Consider the following 25,621-nt stretch of genomic DNA (forward strand, 5'->3'; position numbering starts at 1 on the left):
GGCAGAAGGTGCCTGGGGAGACTCGAGGCCGACCACTGGGATTTTGGAGTCGAAGATACAGAGGGTGAGAAGCCAACTACACTCCCACAGAGAAGGAAATCTTGGCTGCCTGTGAAGGAGTCCAGGCTGCCTCAGAGGTGATTGGCACGGAAGCACAACTCCTCCTGGCACCCCGACTACCGGTGCTGGGGTGGATGTTCAAAGGAAAGGTTCCCACCCCCCACCACACCACTGATGCTACACGGAGTAAACGGATTGCTCTTATCCCACAGTGTGCCCGTACTGGAAACCTGAATCGCCCTGGGATTTTGGAGATAATTACAAACTGGCTGCAAGGTGAGAACTTTGGTCTTACTGATGAAGAGCAACAAGAACCAGCGACACGGGCTGAAGAGGCTCCTCCCTATAACCAACTGCCCCCAGAGGAAACGCGCTACGCTCTTTTCACTGACTGTTCCTGTCACATCGCAGGGATGGACCAGAAGTGGAAAGCAGTCGTATGGAGCCCCACATGACAGGTGGCAGAGGCTGCTGAAGGAGAAGGTGGATCAAGTCAACTTACAGAACTCAAAGCCGTTCAGCTGGCCCTGGACATTGCTAAGGGAGAGAAATGGCCAAAGCTCTACCTCTACACTGATTCATGGATGGTAGCCAATGCTCTGTGGGGATGGCTGGAGAGGTGGAAAAAGGCCAACTGGCAGCGTAAGTGTCACAGTTTGACGCTGGCACAATGCCAGTGTCCCCATAAAATATATGCTCCCTGGTGTCTGCTGTGAGATGTGACCAGGAATAAGCAAAGCAGGCCCCCACTTAGAAATAAAGAAAAGAAACCTTTATTAACTAAACTACAACTCTAAGTAACAAGAAACACACAGGGAAAATGAAAACTTTCCAAAAACATTTCCTCCCCCTCCCACCAAATTTCCAATACACCTATCCCACAAATCACCAACTCTCGGTCCATCACCACCCTTTAGGTAATCAATTCTCAGTTCATCAAGGGGAGAGGAGTCCTTCTTGTGCCACAGGCTTCCCCAGGAAACACCGTTGAAACCTCGTGTGTTTCCACCTCACTCGTGGCACCGCCTGCAGAACATCTGCCATCGTGACATCTTCCTTCCATGCCCAGTGCTCTCACCACTGCACATGGACCAGAGCTGCTTCTAGGGTTGTCCTTTTAAGGATGCTTTGTCCCGTTCCAAAAAGGGCACAGTCTCACCTTTGGGACACCTGTGCCCCCCAAATTTCACCCCCTGGGGCCCAGGGGTACCAACACTGAACCCTCTTGGCTCTGAGCCATTGCCTCCCCCTGGATGCAGTCTCTGTGTCACAGGAAACATGGTTCTGTCCATGGCTACACAAGAAAAGTCCACCTAAGGCCACTCCATCATCTCTTCCCACCTAAGATTCTTCTCTACTCTCCCGACATCTTTCACTTGCCCAGACCTTCACACTTGCACATTTCCTTCCTCCATTTCATCTCCTATCTCTCTTCTAGGAAAGGTTAATGTTCTGCAAAGTTTTCCTTGTCCAAAAAAGGGTTAAAAGCTCGGGCTCTACCCGCCCAAAGCTCCCACAGCTGCCAGGCCCCTTCTCGCTGCATCCCCCCGCCCTTCTCCGCCAGCCGGGCTGTGATGCCAGCACAGGATATCAAATTTCACGGTGACACAGGCGCTCTGTCTCTCTCTGTCTCTCTGTCTCCTGGAGGGGAGGTGTGGCTGCCCGATGCCTCTCGGGGCTCTTCCACCCTTCCATCCTCGGGCCAGGCCTACCTCACCCAGCCCCAAACCAGCCAGGAGCTGGGCAGGGGAGGCCCGACCTGCTTCCCTCGTTGGAACCCAAGAGAGCTTCCCCCGGGCGTGCTCTGCTTTTTAACCCCTGTGTTCTCAGAGGCGAATCCAATGTCCCCAGTGGCCAAACCAGGTGCCAGTATTCAAATGTGAGCACCTATTGGCCTGACCACTTCATATACCAGAAAACTAACTTCCTCTCAAACCGTGACATCTATATAATCTCAGTCCAGTTTATCCCAGTCTGTAGGAACCCAGTCCATTTGATCCCAATCCATATTTGATCCCAGTCCCTATTTAATCCCTGTCCATACCTTACCCTAGTCCATATTTGATCCTAGTCCAAAGTTGATCACAGCCCTGATTTGATCCCAGTCCAGTTTATCCCAGTCCATATTTGATTTTAGTCCCTATTTGATCCCAGTCCCTGTTTGATCCTAGTCCATATTTGATCCCAACCCCTATTTGATCCCAGTCCATGTTTGATCCCAGTCCGTACTGCCCTGCACACATTCCAAAAGTCTGGAATTCCAGCTTCCAGCCAGGAAAAGATGTTCCTGCCCTTGAAGGGAAATGGAGCAAAATCCTACAGAGACATTTCCCTGCCAGCCTTCAGGACTTCAGCTCCTGGGACTGGGAATTGAAATAATAATTGGGAAATAAAATAATAAATAATCAGGGGAGGGTCTGTGGGGACAGAGGGGTCATCTAAATCAGGGCAAGGGTCAATTAAATCAGGGCAGGGATCAATTAAATCAGGGGAAGGGGAATTAAAACAGGGAAAGGTCAACTAAATCAGGGGAGGGTCTTTGGTGGCAGGGGTCAATTAAATCAGGGGAGAGTATTGGGTGGTCCCTGAGGCAATTAAATATAGGGAGGGTCTCTGGTGGTGCCTGGGTCCATTAAATCAGGGGAGGGTCTCTGGTGGTCCATGGTCCAGGGAGACACTGAGAGAGAAACGGAGCAGGCGAAGAGAGGTAGGAGAGAAAAGGGACACAAAGACAATGAGCTGAGAAGGCGGCACTCTGCAAACAGAACTGCAACAGACTGAACATGAATGGGAGAGAAATCAGTAAGTCTCAGAGTTTTATTTGCTGTCAAATACATCCCACACACCCAGCCCCACACTATCTCCATCCCACCACTCTAATTGGGACCCCACGACTCTAAATCATTTCCCAACCTCATCTCAGCCTGGTGGTTGCGGAATTGAGTGAGTTTGGCATGGGATTGAGTTTTTTGAGGTGGGTTTGAGCTCTTTTTGGGATAAGATTGAGCTGTTTTCACTGCGATTTGAGTGGTTTGGAGGTGACAGATCCATTCCTCTTGGCTTTTGCAGTGCAAAGAGATGGAGAATAGAGAAAAATTAAGGTGAAATTAAAAGGCGAAGCAGCCAGGTATGTTCTCAACATGGATCACAGGGAATGTGGCTCACCTGGGCTGTGCCCAAAGTGCCTTCTCCAGTGGGGGATGGAGCTGGAGCAGTGCACGAAGCTCTGCCCGCACTCGGGGCACACTCAGGGCTTCCCTTACCGGTGCCTCCGTTGGTGTTGGGTCAAGCTAGAGCTGCTGGAGAAGCTCTTCCCACACTGGGGACACTCGTAGGGCCTCTCCCCAGTGTGGATGCGCCGGTGGGTGATGAGGTTGCAGTTGTACTTGAATCCCTTCCCACAGTCGGGACAGCGGAAGGGCCTCTCCTCTGTGTGAATCCGATAGTGCAGGAGGACACTGGAGCTGGTTGGAAACCTCTTCCTGCATTTATCACACTCGTAGGGCCTCTCCCCAGTGTGGATGCGCCGGTGGATAATGAGGGTGGAGTTGTGCTTGAATCCCTTCCCGCAGTCGGGGCATTGGAAGGGCCTCTCCTCTCTGTGAATCCAGTAGTGCCGGAGGAGAATGGAGCTGGTCTTAAACCTCTTCCCACACTTGGAACACTCATGGGGCCTCTCCCCAGTGTGGGTCCTCTGGTGCGTGATCAGGCCGGAGCTCTGGCTGAAGCACATCCCACACTCGGAGCACTTGTACGGCCTTTCTCCAGTGTGGGTCCTCTGGTGGTTGATCAGGTGGGAACTCTGGCTGAAGCTCTTCCCACACTCCCCACACTCGTAGGGCCGCTCCCCAGTGTGGATCCTCTGGTGCTGGTTCAGGCTGGAGCTCCAGCTGAAGCACTTCCCACACTTGGAACACTCATAGGACTTCTCTCCAGTGTGGATCCGCTGGTGCCTGATCAGCCTGGAGCTCACGCTGAAGCTCTTCCCACACTCCTCACACTCGTAGGGCCGTTCCCCAGTGTGGATCATCTGGTGGCTGATCAGGCTGGAGCTCACGCTGAAGCTCTTCCCACACTGTCCACACTCGTAGGGCTTCTCCCCAGTGTGGATCCTCTGGTGGCTGATCAGGCTGGAGCTCACGCTGAAGCTCTTCCCACACTCCCCACACTCGTAGGGCCGTTCCCCAGTGTGGATCCTCTGGTGCCTGATCAGGTTGGAGATCCACCTGAAGCTCTTCCCACACTCCACGCACGTGTGGGGCTTCTCCCCATCATGGAGCTGCTCATGGAGCACCAGCTCCGAGCTCTGGCTCCATCTCCGGCCGCCTTCCCGGCCCAGGCTGGCTCTTTCCCCCTCAGATCCCTGCCAGCTGCGTTTGCAGCCCCTCCTCGTGTGGCATCTCCGGGGCTTTTCCTCCCCGTTGGCTTCCTGCGCCGTGGAGCCGCTCAAAACGGCCTCTTCCACCAGGTTCTGCCGCGGGCATTTGTCCTCCCTGCTCTCCATGCTCAGCTCCTGCTCTGGGGAAGGAAGGACAAGGACAAGATGGGATTTGCCTCCGTGCCACAGGCAAGGACAAGGAGATCCCCCCAGGGCTGAGCTGCAGCCGGAGCCGTGCTGGGCGATGGAGCAGCACAGAGGGGAAAGGGGCACTGACTTCCTCCTCACCTGCCTCAGTGTCCCGGGGCATCTTCCTCTTCCTCGCAGCGTCCCAGGCCTTGGCAATGGGAAATCCTGGTTTGGGGAAAACAAGGGATGAGCGCGTTTGTAGGGGCATCGGGGGTAGGACGGTCGGGACAGACGGAGACGAGAGAGCTCTGCAGCCAGGTCATGAAACTTGTGGTTTCTTGCAAAGGGCCTGGGTGCAGGGCCCTGCTGGGAGCTGCCAGGCACAGCTCGGAGCAGGCCCGAGAGAAGAGAGGGGTAGAGAGGGTGAGAGGGTAAGAGAATAAGAGGGGAAGAGCATAAGAGAGTAAGGTTCGCGTTAGAATATTCAACACTGAAGAAGATTTATTGTATTGTTTCTCACTAACCAATCTAGTACAAGATACAAATCCTATAGCATTTACATACAACCTGTAAAAATCATTACATCACCATACTGTGTTACATTTTAAACCCTAAAAACTCCTCTTTGGACCCCTTCTATTGAGCTAGTGGGCTCTGCTCTGACCCTTGGATCTGTCTGTGTTGTTGTCATCTTACTGTATTTCGTATTTCTGGAGTCCCATATATTGTTATGATATTCTTAAAGTCCATACCTTCTAGCTGGTTTTCTACCATACAGCTCCTCTCTGCTGTGCTGTTCCTCATGGCTTCACAGAGGCTCCTTCTGGGCTCTCGACCCACCCCCTTTTATCCCAGCTATCTTTGCAAGCCACAGCTGCTGCCCAACTAAGGACTTTACAGCTGTGGCTCATTTAGAGCAACTAGGACCCACTTATCCAATACATAGGACTCTCACTACATTTCCCCCTTTTTTCTATTACTAACAGATGTATTCAAATACAATATAGATATTCAAGTACAATATATTCATTTCCTTTACAATACATGTTTTATCCCAAGACTCAAAGGCCCCATACACCACACAAGTACAATACACACATTCCCCCATGGCTCAAAGCTCATGTACAACACACACAGCTTCTTGACTCAAGGGCCATAATCCAGCACAGCTCCTTAAGATTCAATAGCTATGTTCTTTCTGCAGTTCTAGGCTGCCTTTTCTTCCACAGCTCTTCAGGCTGCTACAGCTCTCAAGCTGTCCTTATTTTCCACAGCTGTTCAGGCTGCTACATCCATCTCCACAGCTCTTCAGGCTGGTACAGCTCTCAGGCTGTCCTTATTTTCCACAGCTCTTCAGGCTGCATACCTCTATCACGTTGGGGTCACCAATTGTTGTTGTTATCTTATTGTATTTCATATTTCTAGAGTCCCATACTCTTGTTATGATATTCCTAAAGTCCATACCTTCATGGCTGGTTTTCTACCATGCAGCTCCTCTCTGCTGTGCAGTTCCTCATGGCTTCACAGGGGCTCCTTCTGGGCTCTCAACCCACCCCCTTTTATCCCAGTTGCCTTCATGAGCTACAGCTGCTGCCCAACCAAGGACCCCGCAGCTGTAGCTCATCCAGAGCAACAGGACCCACCTATCCAATACATAGGACTCTCACTACATGTCTGCAAGCAGAGGGAATTGTTTCATCAAAATGGGGATTACCTTCAGTTGGGCCACACCATTGTTTTCCAGTTGTTCACTAACTGAGGTATCTCAGAGCTTGCTTTCATTTCAATCTTCCTTATATTTTTTATGTTCACAAAATCTTTTGCCAGACAATTGTATTTATAAGGCTTTCCTGTTTCATCTTCCCCAACACACATTGAGTTTGAAGGTTGCTCTGCCCTAGTCCATCTCTACAAGTCCCTGGCCATCTGGGCTCCAGAAAAACCTCCCAAATACCCAAGATTCAGCCCTGAAAAAGCCTCCCAGGAGTCCCCCGTCCCTGGTTCCTCCCCTCTGGCGTTCAGGGGGTTCCCCCCTGTCCCAGCTGTTGGGGGTCACACTTGGATTGGGGGTTCCCCTTCTCCTCAGTGCCTGCCCTGCCCAGGCTGCTGGCAGTCCCACCAATGCCAAAAGCTCCCCCCGCTTCGCTCTCCCCATTTCGGGATGCCGGGGCTGTTTGGGCTCCCGGGCTCCCTTCTCCCCTCATTCTCTGCTCTGGGCTGTGAATGAGACGAGGGCTGTTTGTCCCAGACCTGCCAAGTCAGTGCTGGAGTCTCCCACGCTGCGTTTCCAACTTTCCTCGAGGGAAGCAGCCAGTAAAGAGACAGAGTGAGTGATAAGAGGAGTGAGAGAATCCCCCGGGGTAACTGGGACTGGGTCTCAGAGAGGGGCTGGACCCCTCGGAGGAAGGGAGCAGAGGAGTTTCCGAGCCAAATCCACTAGGAAATGGGACAAAAGGGGCTCCTAAAAATTCTGTTGGTTTGAGGGATAAGAGAGCCCAAGAGCATCCAGAATGAAAACCTGCTGGGTTGAGGAATTAACATTCCAAGAGCATCCACGGTTGGGCAAAATTCTGCCAGATTGAGGATATGCTCAAGAGCATCTGGGGTTGGGCAGCACAGCTGGGTTGAGGGATATCCAAGAGCATGGGGACTGGCCAGAAACACCTTGTAATAGGTGATGTGAAAGTGTAGTATATGGTAGAGATAATTCATGCTATTAATGTATAAAATATTGTAAAATCCACATTATGTCTTTTGACCATCCTGGCAGGAGCAGTGTCTTATTCATATACATCTAGTTCCTGGACTTGGTTGAGATAAACATCGGGGTTTTCAATGAAAGAATAGAAGCTTCCAGGGCGATAATCGCTGGCTTCCCCGGGTCACCAGGTCCAGCCAAGAGTGATTTTTGTCTCGACAATTATACAGCTACCAAGATGATCCACAGCCCCACCCTGATGCTGGTGAATGCTGACTTCTCCGGAGTCTACTAACAACATCAGACACCTGGACTGAGTCTTTGTCCATCTCTGCACAGGTAAAGACACAGTTATGCATGGGAAGAGACACAAAGAACATTTGGTCATCTCTGCCTCGAGCAGAATAAATTGTAAAAGAACTTGCTGCAGCATTTGTGAACAGGGGGAGACTCTGACATTCGGAGCTCAGATCCGTGTTCACCCAGCACCGAACCTGGGCTCGACGCTGACCCTTGGCTGTGGTGGTTTTGACGACCGAACTTCAGTCACACAGACAAATTAATAAATCTTTGCTAAATTTTCTTATAGGTTTGGCTCTCGATTTGATCATTTATAACAAAAGGTACCTTATTGTTGTCTTGTTGTGTGTGAGAGTGAGTCACACACAAAGTCAGCGCTTCCCGGGCGGGTGGGAAGGGGGGCTGTGGAAAGAGGAGTGTGTGACCCACAAATAAGCCATTGTTCTCCTGGGCGTGTGGGGGCTGTGACATAAGGTACAGGTGACCTGCAAAGAGGCCATTGTCCCCAGGGCGTGTGAGGGGGCCGTGGCTAAAGAGTGTGAGTGACACACAAATCAGCCTCACAGGTGAACAGCACCGGAGGCAGCAGAGTCAGGGCCCTCCCAGGAGGCCCGGAGATACTGAGACCCAGAGGCCACCCCAAGGTGAGGGGGGGCCACAGGGACCCGCAATTCTCTGTCAACAGTGATCCACTCTGTGTCCTGAGGGTGGGAAAGAATGTGTGGAAGGGAATGAGAAATAAAAGTGAGTGAATGTAAACGAATGAAAGTATAGGTAATGTAGATTCTGTATTTTAAGCTTCACTATATCTCCTTGGAGGGAGGTGTATTGTACTGAAAGTAGTGTGAGAAAAAAGATTTTTATTTTTATGTGTGTAGTTGAAAGAAAAGTGGTATTTAGGTTGTTAGTGAAAGTGAAAAACAGAGGCAGAAGATGAATAGATAAGATCTTGAAAAATGACACAGAAAACCTGTAAGTTGGATACAGGTGGAAAAAAGAAAAAAAATAGAGATACAACTGCTTGCAAAAGGAGAAAATACAGGTTATGCAGTAGTCGATGGGAAAAGCATGCAAACTATGGAAAAAGGGAAATTAACCTTAAACTAGTAAGCTCAAACTTGTGAATTATATACTTTAAAAAGAGCACTAGAATATTTAACACAAAATAAAGGAACTATATATATTGATTCAAGGTATGCCTTTAGAGTAGTACATACCTTTAAAAAATTTGGAAAGGAAAAAGATTACTTAATTCAAGAAGAAAAGGACTAGTACATGAGGAACTTTAGAGGTTTTAGAGGCATTACAATTACCTAAAAGAGATAGCTATAGTACATATTAGGGAACTCCAAAAGGGAAAGACCCCAGAAAGAAGAGGAAATAATTTGGCAGATCACAAAGCTAAGGATGCAGCAGAAAATGGAGCTGAAAGAGTTATGTTAATATTAACTCCAAATTAGGAAAAACCGGAAATTCCAAAGTTTAGAGAAGCCGAGAAAAAAGACTTAAACAAGACAGGAAGTGAACAAGATAAATCAGGGAAATGGAAACTTCATGATGGAAGACAATTGCTTAATAAAATGTGCTTCTAAGAAAATATTAGAAGACAGGCATCAGAAAAACCACTGGGGAACTCAAGCTTTATGTGATCATTTTTTAAGGAACTACGGGTGCACTGGGATTTTTGGATTTGCAAACAAGTAACTGAAAGATGCTTAATTTGCCAAAGGATAAATAAAAAGGTGATGGGAAAAACAACATTAGGACGTCATGAGTTAGCTCATTGACCATTTCAAAGCATCGAAGCAGAAGTTTAGATTTGCTAGGCTCTGGATTTATTTGTAAAAACCCCATTTAATCTAGAAGAGAATATGCCATATGTTAGGAGATTTTAGAAGAATAAAAATCTTTCAAGTATCAGAAACCTCCTAGAAAAAACAAGAAAAGAAGAAGGGAAATGAAAGGGAAGGGAAGGGAACAAGAGGAAAAATCAGAGAGTGGGATCCTCTGCAGGTCTTGCCCCCTCAGTTCGCGGCCGAGGCGTCTGTCCCGGGTCCCGGCTCGCTGCCCGCCTCAGCTCCGCCTGCCCCGGTTTCCATCCCAGGTGCGGCCTCACTGACCAGGGCAGCTCCACCTGCCCTGGCGCTGTCGCTCAATTTGTGTGCCCTGCTCCCACTGCCTGGCCCGCGGCCGCTCTGCCGGCCATGCTGGGGAAGATGGGGGTTGCTCTGTCCTGCCGCCTGCTCCGGGGTCACCGTGCCCACCCCACCCAGGGGGGGTCCCAGCCATCCCATCCCCGGCTGCCCTGCCCGTGCCACCTGCGCTGGGCACCGCCGCTGCTACCGGGCTCTCCCACCTGCCTTTGCTCTGCCGGCAGCTGCCGGATCAGCCGCCATCAGCCATGTGGGGGCTACCCACGCTCCGGCTCGGGCTCCACAGGAAGATCCCCCTCTGGCGATTCCGGCAGCAGACCCTGCCCACACTCCCACCGAGCCTCGGCGGGATATCCTCCCCTGACCCCATACTGCTCTGAGTTACATCCCCTTGGTAACCACAGCTCCGGCTGTTCAGGGAAACTCTCTCTCTCTACAGGAAGCACCTTATTGAAACACTAGGAACTCAGTTAAAAGGCAGCCCTCTCCAAATTCTTTCCCAAAACACGGGAGAATGGCTAGAGAAGGTAAAGAAGTGAAAGAGTTAGATGAAGGGATTGCTCTGTTTCCGTTCAGAGAGGTTCCCATGGGAGGGATGCGCTGCCCCGCCCCGCAGGAGCCACCAGCGCCCCTGCTGGCCGTGCCCGGAACTGCACCCAAGGGCAAAGCGCCGCAGCCCAAAGGCCGGGACTGGGTCCGGGCTCTGTTTGCTGTCAGTGCCGCAGCTGTTGGTGTTTGTTTGCTTTATTATACACACTAGTAAAGAACTGGTATTCCTATTCCCATATCTTTGCCTGGGAGCCCCTTCATTTCACTACTCTAAACATTAAGAGGGAGGCGGTTTGCATTCTCCAGTCCAAGAGAGGCTTTCTCTGCCTTCCCAAGCAGACACCTCTCTTGTAAAGCAAGACAAGCACCCACAGGCACTGAGGGGGGCTGCAGGATGGGCACAAGAAGGCTCTGCAGCACGTGGGCACAAAGGCACAGCAGGTGAATGCAAGAAGGGAGCAGCAAAAGGCCAAGCTGAAGGCAAAGGCCATGGCACACTTCCCATAGCCCCTGAGGGATCAACTCCAGGGCCCAAGGGGGCCCCAGCACCCAGGGCACGGCTCAGCCACAAGCACCTGGCAGAGGCATTGCCCTCCTCGGCAGGGGAGAGCCCACCCAAACAGCCCCTGGCAAGGAACCAGGGCTCCAGCTGCAGGGCACAAGGACACTGCAAGCACAGACTGCAGCACCCTCAGGACCAGCAAGTCCACCCCTTGATGGACATGGATTGGCAGGGCTGTCACAGCTCCCATCACACCAGGGACCCTCCACACTGCAGCCCTTGAGAACATTCAGGGTGGGTCTGCATTGAGAGGAGGCATTTCCTGATGGACACAGGGGTCTCTAAATCCACTCTAAATCTTAGACCTAAGGGGGGGAAATGCTAAAAATATGTTTAATTAGTGAGGGGATAAGTGGGAAAGATGTATGGTTTTATTCAATCACTGTAAGTAGATCCGGGAGTTGGGATTGAAATGCGTGAATTTGATTTGCTCCTAATTGTTACCATGATTTACTGGGAAGGGATTTGATCGCTAAACTCGTAACACAAATTAATATAATAAAAAGGGATACAGAGGCCAGTTCTGTTGTACCTCTGTGTCAAATGTCTGATGAGGCCTATCTGAAGTGAGCCCAGAAGTGTGGGCAGCCCCAGGAAAATAGGGAAAATTAGATATGGAGCCTCTCCAAAGTACTCTGAAGCAACCAGGACAAGTGGTGTCTAAAAGCAACACCCTGTTCCAGGGGAGGGAAGGAAGGGGAATCAGACACAGCGCAGGTCACCGCCCCATCCTCAGCTCAAACCACACAGCTGTGGGTGCTTGTGAGAGCCTGGCACTGAAATGCCCTGAGCAGGAAGGCTTCAATATCTTCTGCTGACACCATGGCACCTAACAGGGGGGCAAAAGCAATTCTCACTGCTTCAGCAACCACTGGAGCAGATATCAAGGCACATTCTTCCACAGGAAGCTGGGCTGGCACAGAGCCTGCCCTGGCACTTTGCTGCTGCCAACACCTAGTCAGGACATCGGCTCCTGCCCAAGGAGTGCAAAGCAGCACCACCGGTGGCCAAGGGGCCCATGCCAAGTGTCCCTGAGGCCAGAAACAGCCGCCAGAACAGCACAACACGGGGGGACCCCTCAGCCTGGCCTCAAGGGCTCTGAAGCCCCGGAGATTTGCACTTCCCGCCCGCAGCAGGAGGATGGGAGGCCGCCCCTGAGCCTGCCCTGAAGGCAACGCAGCAGCAGCCAGGGCTCCACAGCGGGCCAAGCCCCTGCGCCTGCCCACAGATCCTCGCCTGAAATCCTCTGCAATCCTGGCCACCCTCCTCTGCCATCTCCAGCCACTGGGGCCAAGCCTTGCTGCCACTGCTGCAGCTTCAGCGCTGGCTGGGCCTGCACTGCCACAGCTGCTGGGGAACACCACGGCACAATTCCACTCTGGGGCTCACTGACACCCACACTCTGGGCTGCCTGCCACTGCAGTGCTGCAAAATGTACCGATTTTGCTCCTTTTGAATCTTATTTCTCTGATCAGGCTTGGTTTTCTTTGCCTTTGGGAAATGAATTTTAAAGGTTTTATTTAATGAGTGTTATACCACTCAATAGAGATGAGTTTAACATCCGAACAGACTGGGAATACCCATCAGCAAACAACAACCAACAGCTACCCCAGGCACTGCCCCCGGCAGAGCTGGAGACACCTGGGCTGGAAAAGGCTGAGAAGGAAATCCCGGAGTGTGGACCGAATTCACACATCAGAGGGAAAGAAATCCGGGTCCAACAGGCAACCAAATACTAAAAACTTAGACAACTTGGAAGCAATCTACGTTAAAGCAGTGGATTTAGATTGGTTCAGACTACATAAAGTTTAGGAAAAATCTAGTAAAACTCACATGGCATGGAATGATTTTCTCTGCACAGCTGGGCTATTTGTGAAAGAAATTATTTCTGTTGCACATCCTGGCCAGAACCATGGAATGCTTTGACTCTCTAACACTAAAGAGATTCTTGGATAGTTTTTGTTTTCCCTGCAGTTTCAATGACAAAATTACAACATGAGAAAAATTTTTCATAATATTCCCACTTTATATTGCCAGGTAGGTTTGGGACAGAAGTGTGAGATTCAATATTTGGTCTGGATTTTTCCACATTCTCCTTTATGTTGCATTTTGCAAAATCCAAGAGATTTAACTGTAATACTTTGAACATAAATAGTTAATACTTTTTTTTAAAAAAGCATATTCTTGGGGGGCCACATGTGACTCACCGGATGGCTGCCCTGGAAGAGAAGCTTCATTCCAGGCAGCCTGCAGAGGAGCTTTAGAAATGCAAATGAACACTGCTGGGCAAAGTGTGGACAATGCACCTGGGTCCCTTGCCTGGGGGCAGGAATTGGGCTGATTCCCTCTGCCCCTCACCCCAAGCTCTGCCTGCTGGCACTGATGGAATTTGCACAGCTCGAGGCAGAGCCCAGGGTGAGTGAAGGAAAGTGAAAATTTTTCAGGATAGAAATCCATTTTAATTTAAGTGAAATGTACATTTTCGAGTTGAGTCTGTAGTTAGAAACCATAGTTATTTAGCTAGACTGCAAGGTCTAAGCTCAGTGGAGTTACTTCAGCGAAGGACAGAGATAAAGCGGGGGGAGATAGAAGATGATAGAAGGAGACAGAGACTGTTGTGAAGGCAAGTCAACCTGACCTCGGAATTTTTTCTGATACAAAGGAACTAGTGGTAAATGTCACACGAAACCCATAAAAATGAAACTGTTGTGAAACTGTGTGCATATGTATTTAAGAGAGATAAAAAGAGACCTGAAGTTCTCAGAGGTACGCATGCCTTTTTTGAAGAGAGCAATCTCTGCATGCATCCAGCGCTCTAATAAACATACCAACTTTACAACTTTGACAAAGTTGTAGAGTTTTCTTCTTTTCTCCGCAAAATATTACGGTGAGCCAAGGCAGGAGTTCTCTGTCCCTGCAGGGGCGGGGGGATGGACAGACCTTCAAGGCGCTCTCTAAGATTTTTTTTCTGGTGGGGCTCCGCTCGTCTCGACTTGCCTCCTGTGAGGACAGACAAGGACCTGCTGGCCTGCGGAGGAGAATACGGTATGTACTGAGGGGCCCCTGGGGGAAAAGAGAGCTAGGGAGTAAATCACTCAGACACGTCTGGGTGTAGCTGGTGGAGCAGCTGGATTAGAGACGGGGGTTCATTGTTCTGATAGAGCAGCTGCTAGCGACCCTGGGGGTGAGTCGAGTGGACGTCTATGTGTGTGTATGTGTGTCGTGTCCGGACACTGTATTGGGGGTTAATTGTCTGATAGAGCAGCCACTAGCGACCCTGGGGGTGGGTCGAATGAATCTCTATATGCGTGTGTGTGTCAAACACTGTGTCACTGTATGGTTAATGCATTGTGTGGTCAGTGCACTGTGTTTCTAATCGTGCAAGTGTATAAGTGTATGGTGTATAAAAGAGAGTAGATCTACAGTGCCCTACAGTGCGGGGGGAGTGAGTACTACCCGGGTTTGAAGCAGCCGAGTGAGGCCTGATGCTGCAGCAGGCTGTGGGGGCAGGGAGGGAAGTGCCCCGCGGAGAAGCGGGTGGAGAAACGTCAGTGACGGTATTTGTTGTGTTTAAATGTAGTGATTTGTGTAGATTTGGTACATTTTAACTGTGAGTACGAGCTCAGAGAGTTCCTTTGCCCTGAATGTTTGGACTTGATCTCTGGACTGTGTGCTGTTATTTTGATTTGTGTCCAAGGAAAAATTGATGTGAGTAAATGCTGAATTATGGTATGCTATGTTGTGTTGAGAAAAGTGGGCACTTTGAGGCATATGCCCTTTCCCAGAGATTTTGTGTGGTGATTTTCTTCCACTGCACTGTGGTAATTTGATTCTCGGATTGTATAATGGTGTTTGTGGAGATTTTCAGTTTTTGTTTGCAACAAGAGTAGCATTTTACACAGAAGAACTATGGTTTGGTGATTTATGTTTAACTATAGTAAAGCAAATTAAAGGAATTCCAAGAATTCTCCCCTCACAGCAATTCAAGCCCTGGCTCTAGTGAATTTGAGATAAAGGGGGGGATGCGTGTGCCTGTGTCTGTGGGCATATCAGAGTTTCTGCTGTGACAAGCACAGCCTTTCTGCAAGGCAGTAAAACGAGTGTAAGTAGACACAGTGCTTAATTAGATTGTGCAAGAAGAGAACTAGAAAGGACTAATATTTTGTAAAACGGAGTTTAGATAGAAGAGATGAATGAGTTTATCAGACTTCAGCTGGTACTATAGTAAGTCTGGACTGGGAACAGCCTGCTGTAGGGATTTAGAGTTCTCTGTAATAAGCAGAATAGCTTGCCTCTGCGGGCAATTCCTTCGGTGCATCAAGAGGCTGGCACGCTGCATTAGTATTATTGCAGTGCGGTGTTTGTGAGAAACGCTGGTATTGCTGTTCTAATAAGCGTCAGGGCACATGCCCTGAGTGTAAATTAAAGGTTTCTGATCAAGCTGATTCAGAACCTAAGATCTTAAAGCTCGTGTGTGGGAAATCACATCTGATACCTGCCACCTGGAGCTGTGTGTGTGTGTGTGTGTGTGTGTGTGTAGGAGGAAGACTGAGAAACTATTGTGAAGCTTTGTAAAGAGAAGAGTGGGTGGAAGCAAGATAGGGCAAGGAGAAAGAGATAATGAGAACTGACGAGAGCAAAGAGGTTGCTCAACTAGCCCCTTTTAGGAGGGGCTCACTGGGAGAAGGCTGCCAGTAGGAGCAGCTCAGAAAATAAGAAGATTTATAATACTTCATTGCAGTTAATACTGTTTTAAAATAGGAAGGTAAATGGGATGGGGTTTTGTATGCTGATATGTCTTTTTGTTTTAAGAAATCACCCAGAATGGCAAAGAGACTGTGAGATCAGACTGCCCTCTGGTCTTGGCCCTTGAAAAGGAAGACAAGGCAAAGAGAAAGCAAATCAAACGTGTTGTTCAGCATGCAGCATAAGACAGCAACGTATGAAATCAAACAAAGATTATCATGCTGAAATGCAAAGCGATTACAGTTCGCAAAATGAGTACACATGATTTGTTAAAGGCTCCTCCTAAGGTAAGGGAGGAAGGATAAAGATGACCTCCCCAAAAGGGAAGAAGGCTTAGGCTCCAAAAGTATACCCACTTGAACCCATCCCCCTCCTGGCAGTTCAATTTCATCCAGAACTAGGATGTAACAGACCCCTCTGCAAGAGACAGTGAGATCAGAAGAAGGAAAAGGGTAGAATTTTAGTCAACACAAGGGCCATATATTCAGTTTTAAATAAAGCTTTAGTACTTGTGGAAAATGTTTAGGTTGTAGTGCGGGGAACAACTGGCCAGTCTGAGAAGGCATACTTTTGCAAACCTTTAAAGTAACATGTGTACTATGTGTACTTAGAAGCTTTTGTACAATTCGCTCCATTCGCTAAACATTCTCAAATGAGAAAGGTTACTCTGGAGGCAAATGATATAAAGATGTTAGGCTTCACATTACCAGCCATTGAAATTAAGAAAGACATTAGTAAAGAGATACTAGAATAAGTAAATAAGTGTTTTTGAGGGTATGGGCCTCTGCTGTACCAGGGAGGGTGAAAAATGCCCCCACATAGTAATCAAGCTTAAGGAAAGAATACAACCAGTGAGAATTGAGCAGTACACTCAAAAGAAAGATAGGGAAGGAATCAGCCCAATAATTGATAGTACTGGATTGAGGGCTGTCAATAAGATAACACAGAATTTATACCTGTGGTAGCAAATCCATAGACTTTACTAACTTGTTTTACACCTGAGCTAACCTGGTTCACTGTTCTAGGCCTAAGAGATGCCTTCTTTTGCCTCCCTATCCACGAAGCCAGCCAGAAAATTTTTGCATTCAAACACAGCTCACATGGTCCATGTGCCTGAAGGCTTCAAAATTCCCCACTCTGACTGGAGAACAGCTTGCACAGACCCAGAGTCCCAGGAAGCTCCACAAGAGGAAAGGAGGCTGTTGCAGTACGTGGATGATCTTCTAGTAGCCACTCGGACAAGGGAAGCCTGGACGGTAAGCCTTCTGAATTTCCTAGGACTCCAAGGATGCAGAGAAAGAAAAAGGCACAGGTAGTGAAACAGAAGGTAATCTACCTGGGGTAAGAAGTGAGTGCTGAGCAGCAGAGTTTAAGGCAGGGAAGCCGTATGCCAAACCCCGAAACCACAGACAACGAAGGAACTCCCAGCCTTCTTAGGCATGGCAGGGTGGTGCTGGCTGTGGGTTTATAGTTATGCACTGCTCGTCAGACCCCTCTATGCTCTTATTGCTGATGGAAACAGAGATCTCTAGTGGACAAAAGGAGCCACACGGGCCTTTCACCAGGTAGAGAGTGTCCTTATGTCAGTTCCAGATGTAAGTAAACCATTCTTTCTATTTTTCCATGAAAGCAATTTCCCTGGGAATACTGGCTCAGGACTTGGGTCCATACCGAAGGGCAGTTGCTTACTTCTCTAAGCAACTTGATGCAACAGCCAAAGGATGGCCAGGTTGCCTCAGAGGTGTAGCAGCAGTTGTGCTGAATATTCAAGAAGCACCCAAGTCTACCCTAGAACAAAAATGACTGTGCTAGTGTCCCACACAGTGTCCACAGTACTGGAAGTAAAGGGTGGCCACTGGCTTTCACCACAGAGGTTTCTGAAATACCAGGTCATCATGGTAGAGCAAGATGATGTAGGGATAGAGGTGACTAATATTGTCAACCCAGCTTCTATTTTCAGTGGAATCAAGGAGAAGCAGTACACCATGATTGCCTAGAGACCATTGAAGCTACCTACTCCTGCTGCCCTGTGGTAGATAGGGAAAGGCGCTCCAGAATATCTCGCGATGTCACGGAAAGGCAGGACCCCCTGTTCCTCTAAGATAAGAGATTACCCTAGGGGTGTGGCCCCACTAACAGTAGTGCTAGTAACTTTCCATTCCTTACCCAGTACTTTTCCATTCCTTACTAACCATAGATAAGAAGGACAAACCCCCTTTTGACGTAGAGAACCCCTTAGACTATAAAACACAACGAGAAGAAGTAATAAATGCCTTTAGACCGTCCACCATATTGGTGTCTGCGTGTGTCATTGGCCCGAGCGACCCTGGAGAGTTTGGGTCGCCGTGCTGATCCTCAGAACCAGGTCGCCTGCCTTGATCCAGAAGGCAACACTGCCCAGACTTAAAGGACACTCCTTTGGACGATGCAGAGACCTGGCTCACTTACGGGAGCAGCTACACTGCCAGCGGAAAGCGACATGCAAAGTACACAGTGACTACCTACAGAGAGGTAATAGAGTCTGGACCCTTACCAACAGGTACCTCTGCACAGAAGGCTGAGATAAATGCATGGACCCATGCCTTAGAAACAGCAAAAGGCATTCAGAGTCGTGCATGCGCATGGAGCCATCTGGAAGGAGAGGGGACTGCTGACCCCACAAGGGAAGAAGAGACAAACCGGCTCCTGGAAGCAGTTCAGCTACCTGAAAAAGCATATTAAGGCACACCAGAGAGTGAGCTTAAAATTGGAGGAAAGAAATGAGCTGGCGGATAGAGAGGCAAAGAAAGCAGCAAAGGGTGAGGTAATTATGGACAGATTAAGCCATAATACAATAATACTAATCAAAACAGACATACAACTACAAGGGGTGCGTCACCCTGGTTTTTTAGGATTTTCTATGCCTTCTGATGTTGACATTCTTGTAGTGAACTTTCTCACACACTTTCTGTAAATAACTCATTGTTTTGCATTCCTTGATGGAGGAGGAGAGAGTTGATGGACTGTTGGTTTAACCAGTGTCATTGGAGAGGTGTCACTGTCACCCTCCAATCCGCTGTCACTTTTGTAAAACTATAAATATTGGAGTCAGAAAATAAACTTCCCTTTTTTCCTTCACCTTGAGAACGGTGGTGTGCTTGTGTTCTTTCGTCTCCTACAGCGACATCTGGTGACCGCCCAAGTGCTCCTCACCACCTTTACTGCAATCAAGATTAAGGAACAAAGCACCTAGATCCATCATTCCCGAGTGAAGAAGGCTCCTGAGGGACTTTAGAAAGTTACAATGGGTAATAACAAACTGAAATTAAAACTTTCTCGAGAAAATAAATAGAGTGTGAGTAAAATGATAAGCACAGTGTAATAATCCCCCAAAGAACAGAACGACTTGTCGTTGAAATAGATAATCAAGGAGGTGTGGCTTCGAGAGTTGTGGCAGTTATGATTATTGCTGTAACCACAGCTAATGCAGCACCACTTCCATATCATGTGACCAGTATATAAGTGCCAAGGGAAAGCCTATGATTTTAACTCCCAAAAGTCTCTGGGTCAAATGCTAAAAATTACAAATGCAACTGTGTAAGAAAGAAGAAATGGCTGGGGATGTAAATATGTGTTGGTCCAAGACAGATTCCATGAATCTCACCAAGAATTCTAAATAGTGTGACAAATGCTTAACTAGCTGCTCTGAGTTTAGACTTAGATACAGAGTGAAGTATTTATCACTGAAGCCCCAAAACAGATAGCCTTCAAGAAATAATGAGTTAAAACATAGAATGTGAGGCATTTGAAGAAAGTATAGCATTAGGAAACACATAAAGCAATAAATCAGCTAAAGCATGGAACACAATGACAGAAAAGAGAGATAGGAATAGGGGAACTGATGGGCTAAGCATGTTCAGAGCCAACAATGTCAAACTGACCCTAAGAACTTTGCCAAGCCATAGAGACCAAGCCAAGTACACCGGGAATTGACCAAATTAGGAAAGAAGTTCAAAAGTGTAAAGAGGAAGACTCATCAGGAGACTCCAGCCCATGATGAAGGCAACCGGAATGACCACCAAGATGATCCTCAAAAGAGGTGTCCCCGCCCACGCTCCGCCTACACCACGCCCCATATGAATATTCATGCAAAGATATGATTATGTATATGATCTGATGTAATCAAAACTGTATAAAGAGCTTGCTTTTGTTACGGGAAACTCAGAAATCCATTTTGTGATTTCTCCGACGCGTCGCAATAAAATACCTCCTGCTTATCTGACTTAGGCTGAGTCTCTTAAGCAGTTATTCTTGCCTTTTGGGGCAAAATTCGGCATCATCATTTTCTGGCACCCCAGATGGGACCAGACAGGAGATCCAGGCCTTGAGGCGTCCTCCCGAGCCGAGTCCGGGGTCGGGACCCTCTGGGCGCCCCTGACGAATTTTTGTCAGAAGAGACTCCCCCCCGGACCAGCGCTTTTCGGTGGACGAAGGGTTCCCTGCATCTCCTGCTCCAGTTAATAGGTATTTTAATTGTTTATTGGTTTTGGGATAAAGCGCTTTGTTGGGAAACGGGGGTCAGACGTGACCACCCGAAGGGAAAGCTGGGGGACGCCCCGGTAAAGAATCCCAGCTGGGTTAGAGTCCCAGCATTGGTTTTGCTAGGGTTAAAGTCCCAGCATTGGTTTTGCTAGGGTTAAATTCCCAGCATTGGTTTTGCTAGGGTTAAATTCCCAGCATTGGTTTTGTGAACGCAAAAAAAAAAAAAAGAGAAAACGCAGGTTAAAGTCCTGCTGGAAGGGGTATTTGTTTATCTTGGTATCTTTGGTTCGTTTTTACTGTGTGGGAAACTGTTTTAACATTGTGTTTAATGTTATAATACTGTGAATTAAGGGTCAAGAACTAAGTTTGCTCTCTGAAAGGTCTGTCAGCCGGTGATCTTCTTGTGTCTGTTCTATGTGTCTGTTGCAAAATCTTACAGGAAACATCTTGCCGCTCTCTCTGTAATCTTTTAGAAGAGAATAAGTTGATAGAAGCCCGGGAAGAAATTTGTCACCCCCTGCAATTGTTATACTGTCTACGGTTGCGATTGCATGAATCTGGCAAACCGGTATCTCACGGTCTGTAGGTGACCTCTCGTGACCAAACCTGGTAAAACAGTCTGTTCTGATATAGACCATAAGGTAGGAACTATTTCATAAAGGTGTGTGGGTATGGGTGAGAGTGAATGAGACGCAGCATCGCTACGAAGCGAGAGGGAGTCCCACTCCGCATTTCCTGTTCTTTGCGAGAAACCAGGTCGGAAAAAGACAAAACGCTTGAAAATTGTGTGTATGAAGTGTTAAAATAAATTGGCATACAGTACTTGCGAGAAAGAGACTGATCTGGTTAAACAGACATAGGGAATAGCCATGGGAGGTCAACAGAGTAAGGACGCAAATATGAAAACCCCCTTAGGATGTATCTTAAAGCACTGGAAGGACTTGGGAGGGATTTCAGGGGGAAGCATAAGTAAAAAGACACTCCTTAAATATTGTACACAGTGGTAGCCATGGTACAAGTTAGATGACAATGAGAGATGGCTGCCGGAGGGAACAACTAATTATAATACTATTTTACAACTAATGCTCTTCCTCCGCCAGCTCAATAAATGGGATGAGATAATGTACGCAGACATGTTTTTCACCCTAAGGAATAAACCTGAGTGGCAAAAAGAATGCGAAATTAATGTAGCCCCTCAGGATCCCCTAGTACTAGCCCTGGAGAGGGATAAGAAGGGTCCAAAGCCTAAGGAACGTTGCTGTGATGCATGTAGTAGAAATGAGAAAAAGAAGGGTGCGGGACCTACCTGTTTTTATTGTCATAAAAAGGTGTGGGATCTCAGCACCTCAGGATGGAGGTGCAGAGTGGCCGAGACCACCCTTGGGGGGCTCGGGAGTCCTGGAATGTTGCCAGAAGTGTCTGGTGGCAGGATTTTGATCCTACACAGGAGACGAGACCTGTATGAGGACTGGGAAAGTTTCACTGGGTGTATGGTGAAGGGATAAGTTAATTAGAGTGTAAAACACAGGGTTTAGGATTTTGGTACAGGGGGGTCTAAAGAAGTAAGATGGAGGAATTGGGGCGTGTCCTGTTCTTCTTCTTCTTCTTCTTGGCCTCCATCTTCTGTGGTGGTGGTGGCACTTTGGGATTGGTTATTACTAAAAGTGCACCGGTTAATAAGGGTAGAAGGTATTGGGGAGAAATGATAAATATTGTACACGTAACTTAGGGTATAAAGATAAGTGACCGCCCCAGGGGCTCGCAGTGTGCCCATGGCTGACTTGCTGTGCAGACCTCTGTCGGGCTGAAAGAAAATCTTTTAGATAAACAATTAATAAACACCAAGACCGAGACAAGATCAGAAGTCTCTCCTCGTCCTTTGAAGCGCCGGGCTCTTCAAGGCCATCCCTGGGCCTTTCCAGGCCACCTAAACAGCACCAAAAACCTAACAAAAAGGGGCACCTGCAGAAAAATTGCAAAAAGAAACAGCAAGATGAGAAGACTTTTCAGGAGAATCAGAGAGGGCAAGAGTTTTGTTTAACGAAGAGGACCGAATTACACCCAGAAGAGCCCTTGATAATGAAGCTAAGAGTAGGTCCTCAGAGTGAAGAATTTGTATTTTTAGTAAATACAGGAGTTTCTCGGTCAACAGTGACAAAATTACCCCAGGGATGTGAGATAAGTTGTGAGCGAGTTTCAGTAATGGGAATTACAGGAGAAGCTTTCCCTGTTCCTGCAATAAAAGGAGTGAAAATTGAAACAAATGACAAATTTGGAGTAAATGATTTATTGTTAATACCAGAGGCCGAGGAGAATCTGTTAGGCAGAGATCTAATAATAGCCCTAAATTTACAGATAAAACCCTGTGAAGGAAAACTTGAAATTCATTCTTTACCTGAAGAAGATAATCTAGAAAATAATGACACGGGTTGGCATTCAGGTGAAGTGGGAAAAAGTTTAGGGTGAAGGAGTCTGGTCCCTTTAGTCCCTCCTGGTCAGCGCAAGCCTGTGAATTTTAAAAAGGCAAGAAGGGACTATTTATACAGACTCCAAATATGTTTTTAGTGTAGTACATAGTTTTAGAGAAATTTGGAAGGAAAGGGGACTTATAAACACTCAAAGGAAGGGGTTAATATATGGGGGATTGATAATTAAAAAAAAAAAAAAGAAACAAAAAGAAAAAAAAAAAAGAATAAAAAATAGCAATAGTTCATATAAAGGAACACCAGAGGGGGAGGGATATTAGAGTCAGAGAAATAATTTGGCTGGTAAAGAAGCAAAAAGAGTGACCTTAAGAAAGGGAGATACTGAAATCATGACCTTACAAAAAAAAAAAAAATAGAAATTCAGCAGGAGACTCTTTCCCTTCCGCTAGTAGAATTGGCAGCTATAAGGAAATTAGGAGCAACATTTAAGGAGGAAAAGTGAGTTTTTCCTGATGATAGAATTATGATGCCAAAACCATTGGCACATTAGATCTTAGATAACTCGTATAGACGGACATACTGGGAAACAAGAGCCTTTTGTGATCACTTCTTAAATTTTTTTTTTGGTGTATGAGGATATTTGAAATTAGAAAGCAAATTACCCAGGGGTGTCTCACCTGTTAAAAGGTAAATAAGAAGGTGTTTAAAAGCCCTCCCTCTGGAAGATGCAAAATAGCCTAGTGGCTATTTCAAAAGATCCAGGTTGATTTTGTAGATTTGTTTAAAGTAGGTCGGTAGAAATATTTGTTAATTATAATAGATCAATTAACTCAGTGGGTTAAAGCATTTCCAGCGGCTTGGACTGCAGTTCAAACAGTACTTTTTGATTGATACGGGAGCAACTTCTTCAGTTTTAAATCAGGAATTGGTATCTAAAAGAGATGAATCTGTACAAGTTGTGGGAACAACAGGCCAACCAGAAAAGGCTTACTTTTTGAAACCCATTAAATACAAAATTGGGAAACAAATGGGAATTCATCAGTTCTTGTATTTACTAAATTCCCCTTATTGGGAAGAGACCTATTGGAGAACTTGGGAGCCATAATAAAGTTCAACAAGGACAAATTGGAATTTCAAGTAAATGAGGAACAACTGATTACAGCTCTAAGCCTAACAATCAGTTGTGTGGAACCTTAACCTGAGAATCACAATTTCGAGCGAATCCTGAGCGAGACTCACCCATTAGTCTGGGCTACTGCTCGAGCGGGAGATAAAACAGCTGTTGATTTAGCAGTAACCTGGAACTCGCTCTTTGAGGCTTTAAAGGAATGGAGAATAGAGAGAGAAACGGAGCAAGATGCGGACGAAGAGTCGGGGCTGATACCTGACGGGGGGGGGGGCTGAGGTAGAAGGGGGCTCTGATGGGGAACTTGGTGAAGAAAGTTCGGATGCCAAGGGAGTTACCTGGCATGCTACCAGAGCTTCTGGGAAAGCTGCCAAGGCCTTGGAGAAAGCTCCTTATCAGCTTCTTCTTCTTCTCGCTCCTTTAGCTAACAGGCCCGCTGCTAGCCCCTTCCACAATTCCCCCTGAAATCAAAACAAGCAGCACCGATTGTTGTTGAACTTAAAATTGGGGCAAGACCAGTGGTAAGAAAACAATACCCTCTGAGGATAGAAGAAAGGAAGGGGATTGAGCCCATAATCAAAAGGTTTTTGGAACTGGGGTTATTGATAGAATGCAAATCGGATTTTAATACACCAATCCTGCCAGTAAAGAAACCTAATGGAGCTTATAGACTAGTTCAGGATCTGAGAGCAGTAAACGAAATAACCAAGACATTACATCCGGTAGTTGCTAATCCATACACGCTTTTAACTAGACTGAAGGACAACTTGGCCTGGTTCACTGTATTAGATTTGAAAGAGGCATTCTTCTGCCTTCCCTTAGCTCCCGAGAGTCAAAAGATTTTTGCCTTAGAACAGTGGGAAAGGCCGCTGGGAGATGGCACCCTTCTGCAGTACGTAGACGACCTCCTAATAGCAACAGTGACAGAGGAAGAATGCATTGAATGGACTATTTCCTTGTTAAATTTCCTGGGTTTAAGTGGATATCGAGTCTCTCAACAGAAAGCACAGCTGGTGCAAAAAGAAGTGGTGTACCTGGGATACGAAGTCTCCAGAGGACAGCGATCCCTGGGAGCAGCTAGGAAAGAGGCCATCTGCCAGATGTCTAAACCAGAGACGGTGAGAGATCTGCGCGCCTTTCTGGGGATGACAGGTTGGTGTCGGCCATGGATCTACCAGTATACTCGCTAGAAGGGAAAGCCCCAGCAGAACCCATCGAACACGACTGCCTGGAAACAATTGAAGCCGTCTACTCCAGTCGCCCAGATCTCAAAGAAGAGCCGCTCGAAAATGCGGACAACTGGTTCTCGGATGGCAGCAGCTTCGTGAAGCGAGGAGTAAGAATGGCTGGCTATGCAGTCACTACTACAGAAAGGGTAATTGAGTCGAACCCCTTGCCTGCAGGGACTTCAGCCCAAAAGGCAGAGCTGATAGCTCTGACTTGAGCCCTGGAATTGGCAGAAAACATGCAAATTAATATATGGACAGACTCTAAATATGCCTTTTCCGTTGTACATGCTCATGGAGCCATCTGGAAAGAAAGAGGACTACTGACTACACAAGGAAAAACAGTCAAACACGCAGAGGAGGTTCTGTGATTGCTAGAGGCGGTCCAACTCCCAGCACAAGTGGCCATAATGCATTGTAAGGGACATCTGAAAGGTGACACTATTCCGGAAATAGGTAACAGGAAGGCAGATACAGAAGCTAAATTGGCTGCCACAAGAACTAGGGAAGTGGAAATAGTGGCCCTAATACCAGGAGAGCTGGATACCAATATCCAGCCAGATTACCAGGAATCAGATCATAGATGGATTCAAAGAAATAAGGGCAAAATATTAGAAAATGGTTGGGGTCAATTGGAAACAGGACAGTTAGTAGTACCAGGAAACGTGATGTGGCAGTTTGTAAAAGCAGAACATGAGAAGGCCCATTGGGGTCTAGATCCGCTTTACCAATATTTGCGGACCAGGA

The 25,621-nt window shown here is 47.4% G+C and overlaps 1 pseudogene; it reads right to left on the reverse strand.

The window, feature by feature from the left end:
• Positions 1-2,885: 2,885 nt before the first annotated feature.
• The window catches only part of LOC132085558 (zinc finger protein 850-like), an 82,205-nt pseudogene continuing 59,469 nt past the window's right edge, over positions 2,886-25,621 (reverse strand).

The sequence above is a fragment of the Ammospiza nelsoni genome, chromosome 31 (genome assembly GCF_027579445.1).
Source record: "Ammospiza nelsoni isolate bAmmNel1 chromosome 31, bAmmNel1.pri, whole genome shotgun sequence".
Classification (NCBI taxonomy): domain Eukaryota; kingdom Metazoa; phylum Chordata; class Aves; order Passeriformes; family Passerellidae; genus Ammospiza; species Ammospiza nelsoni.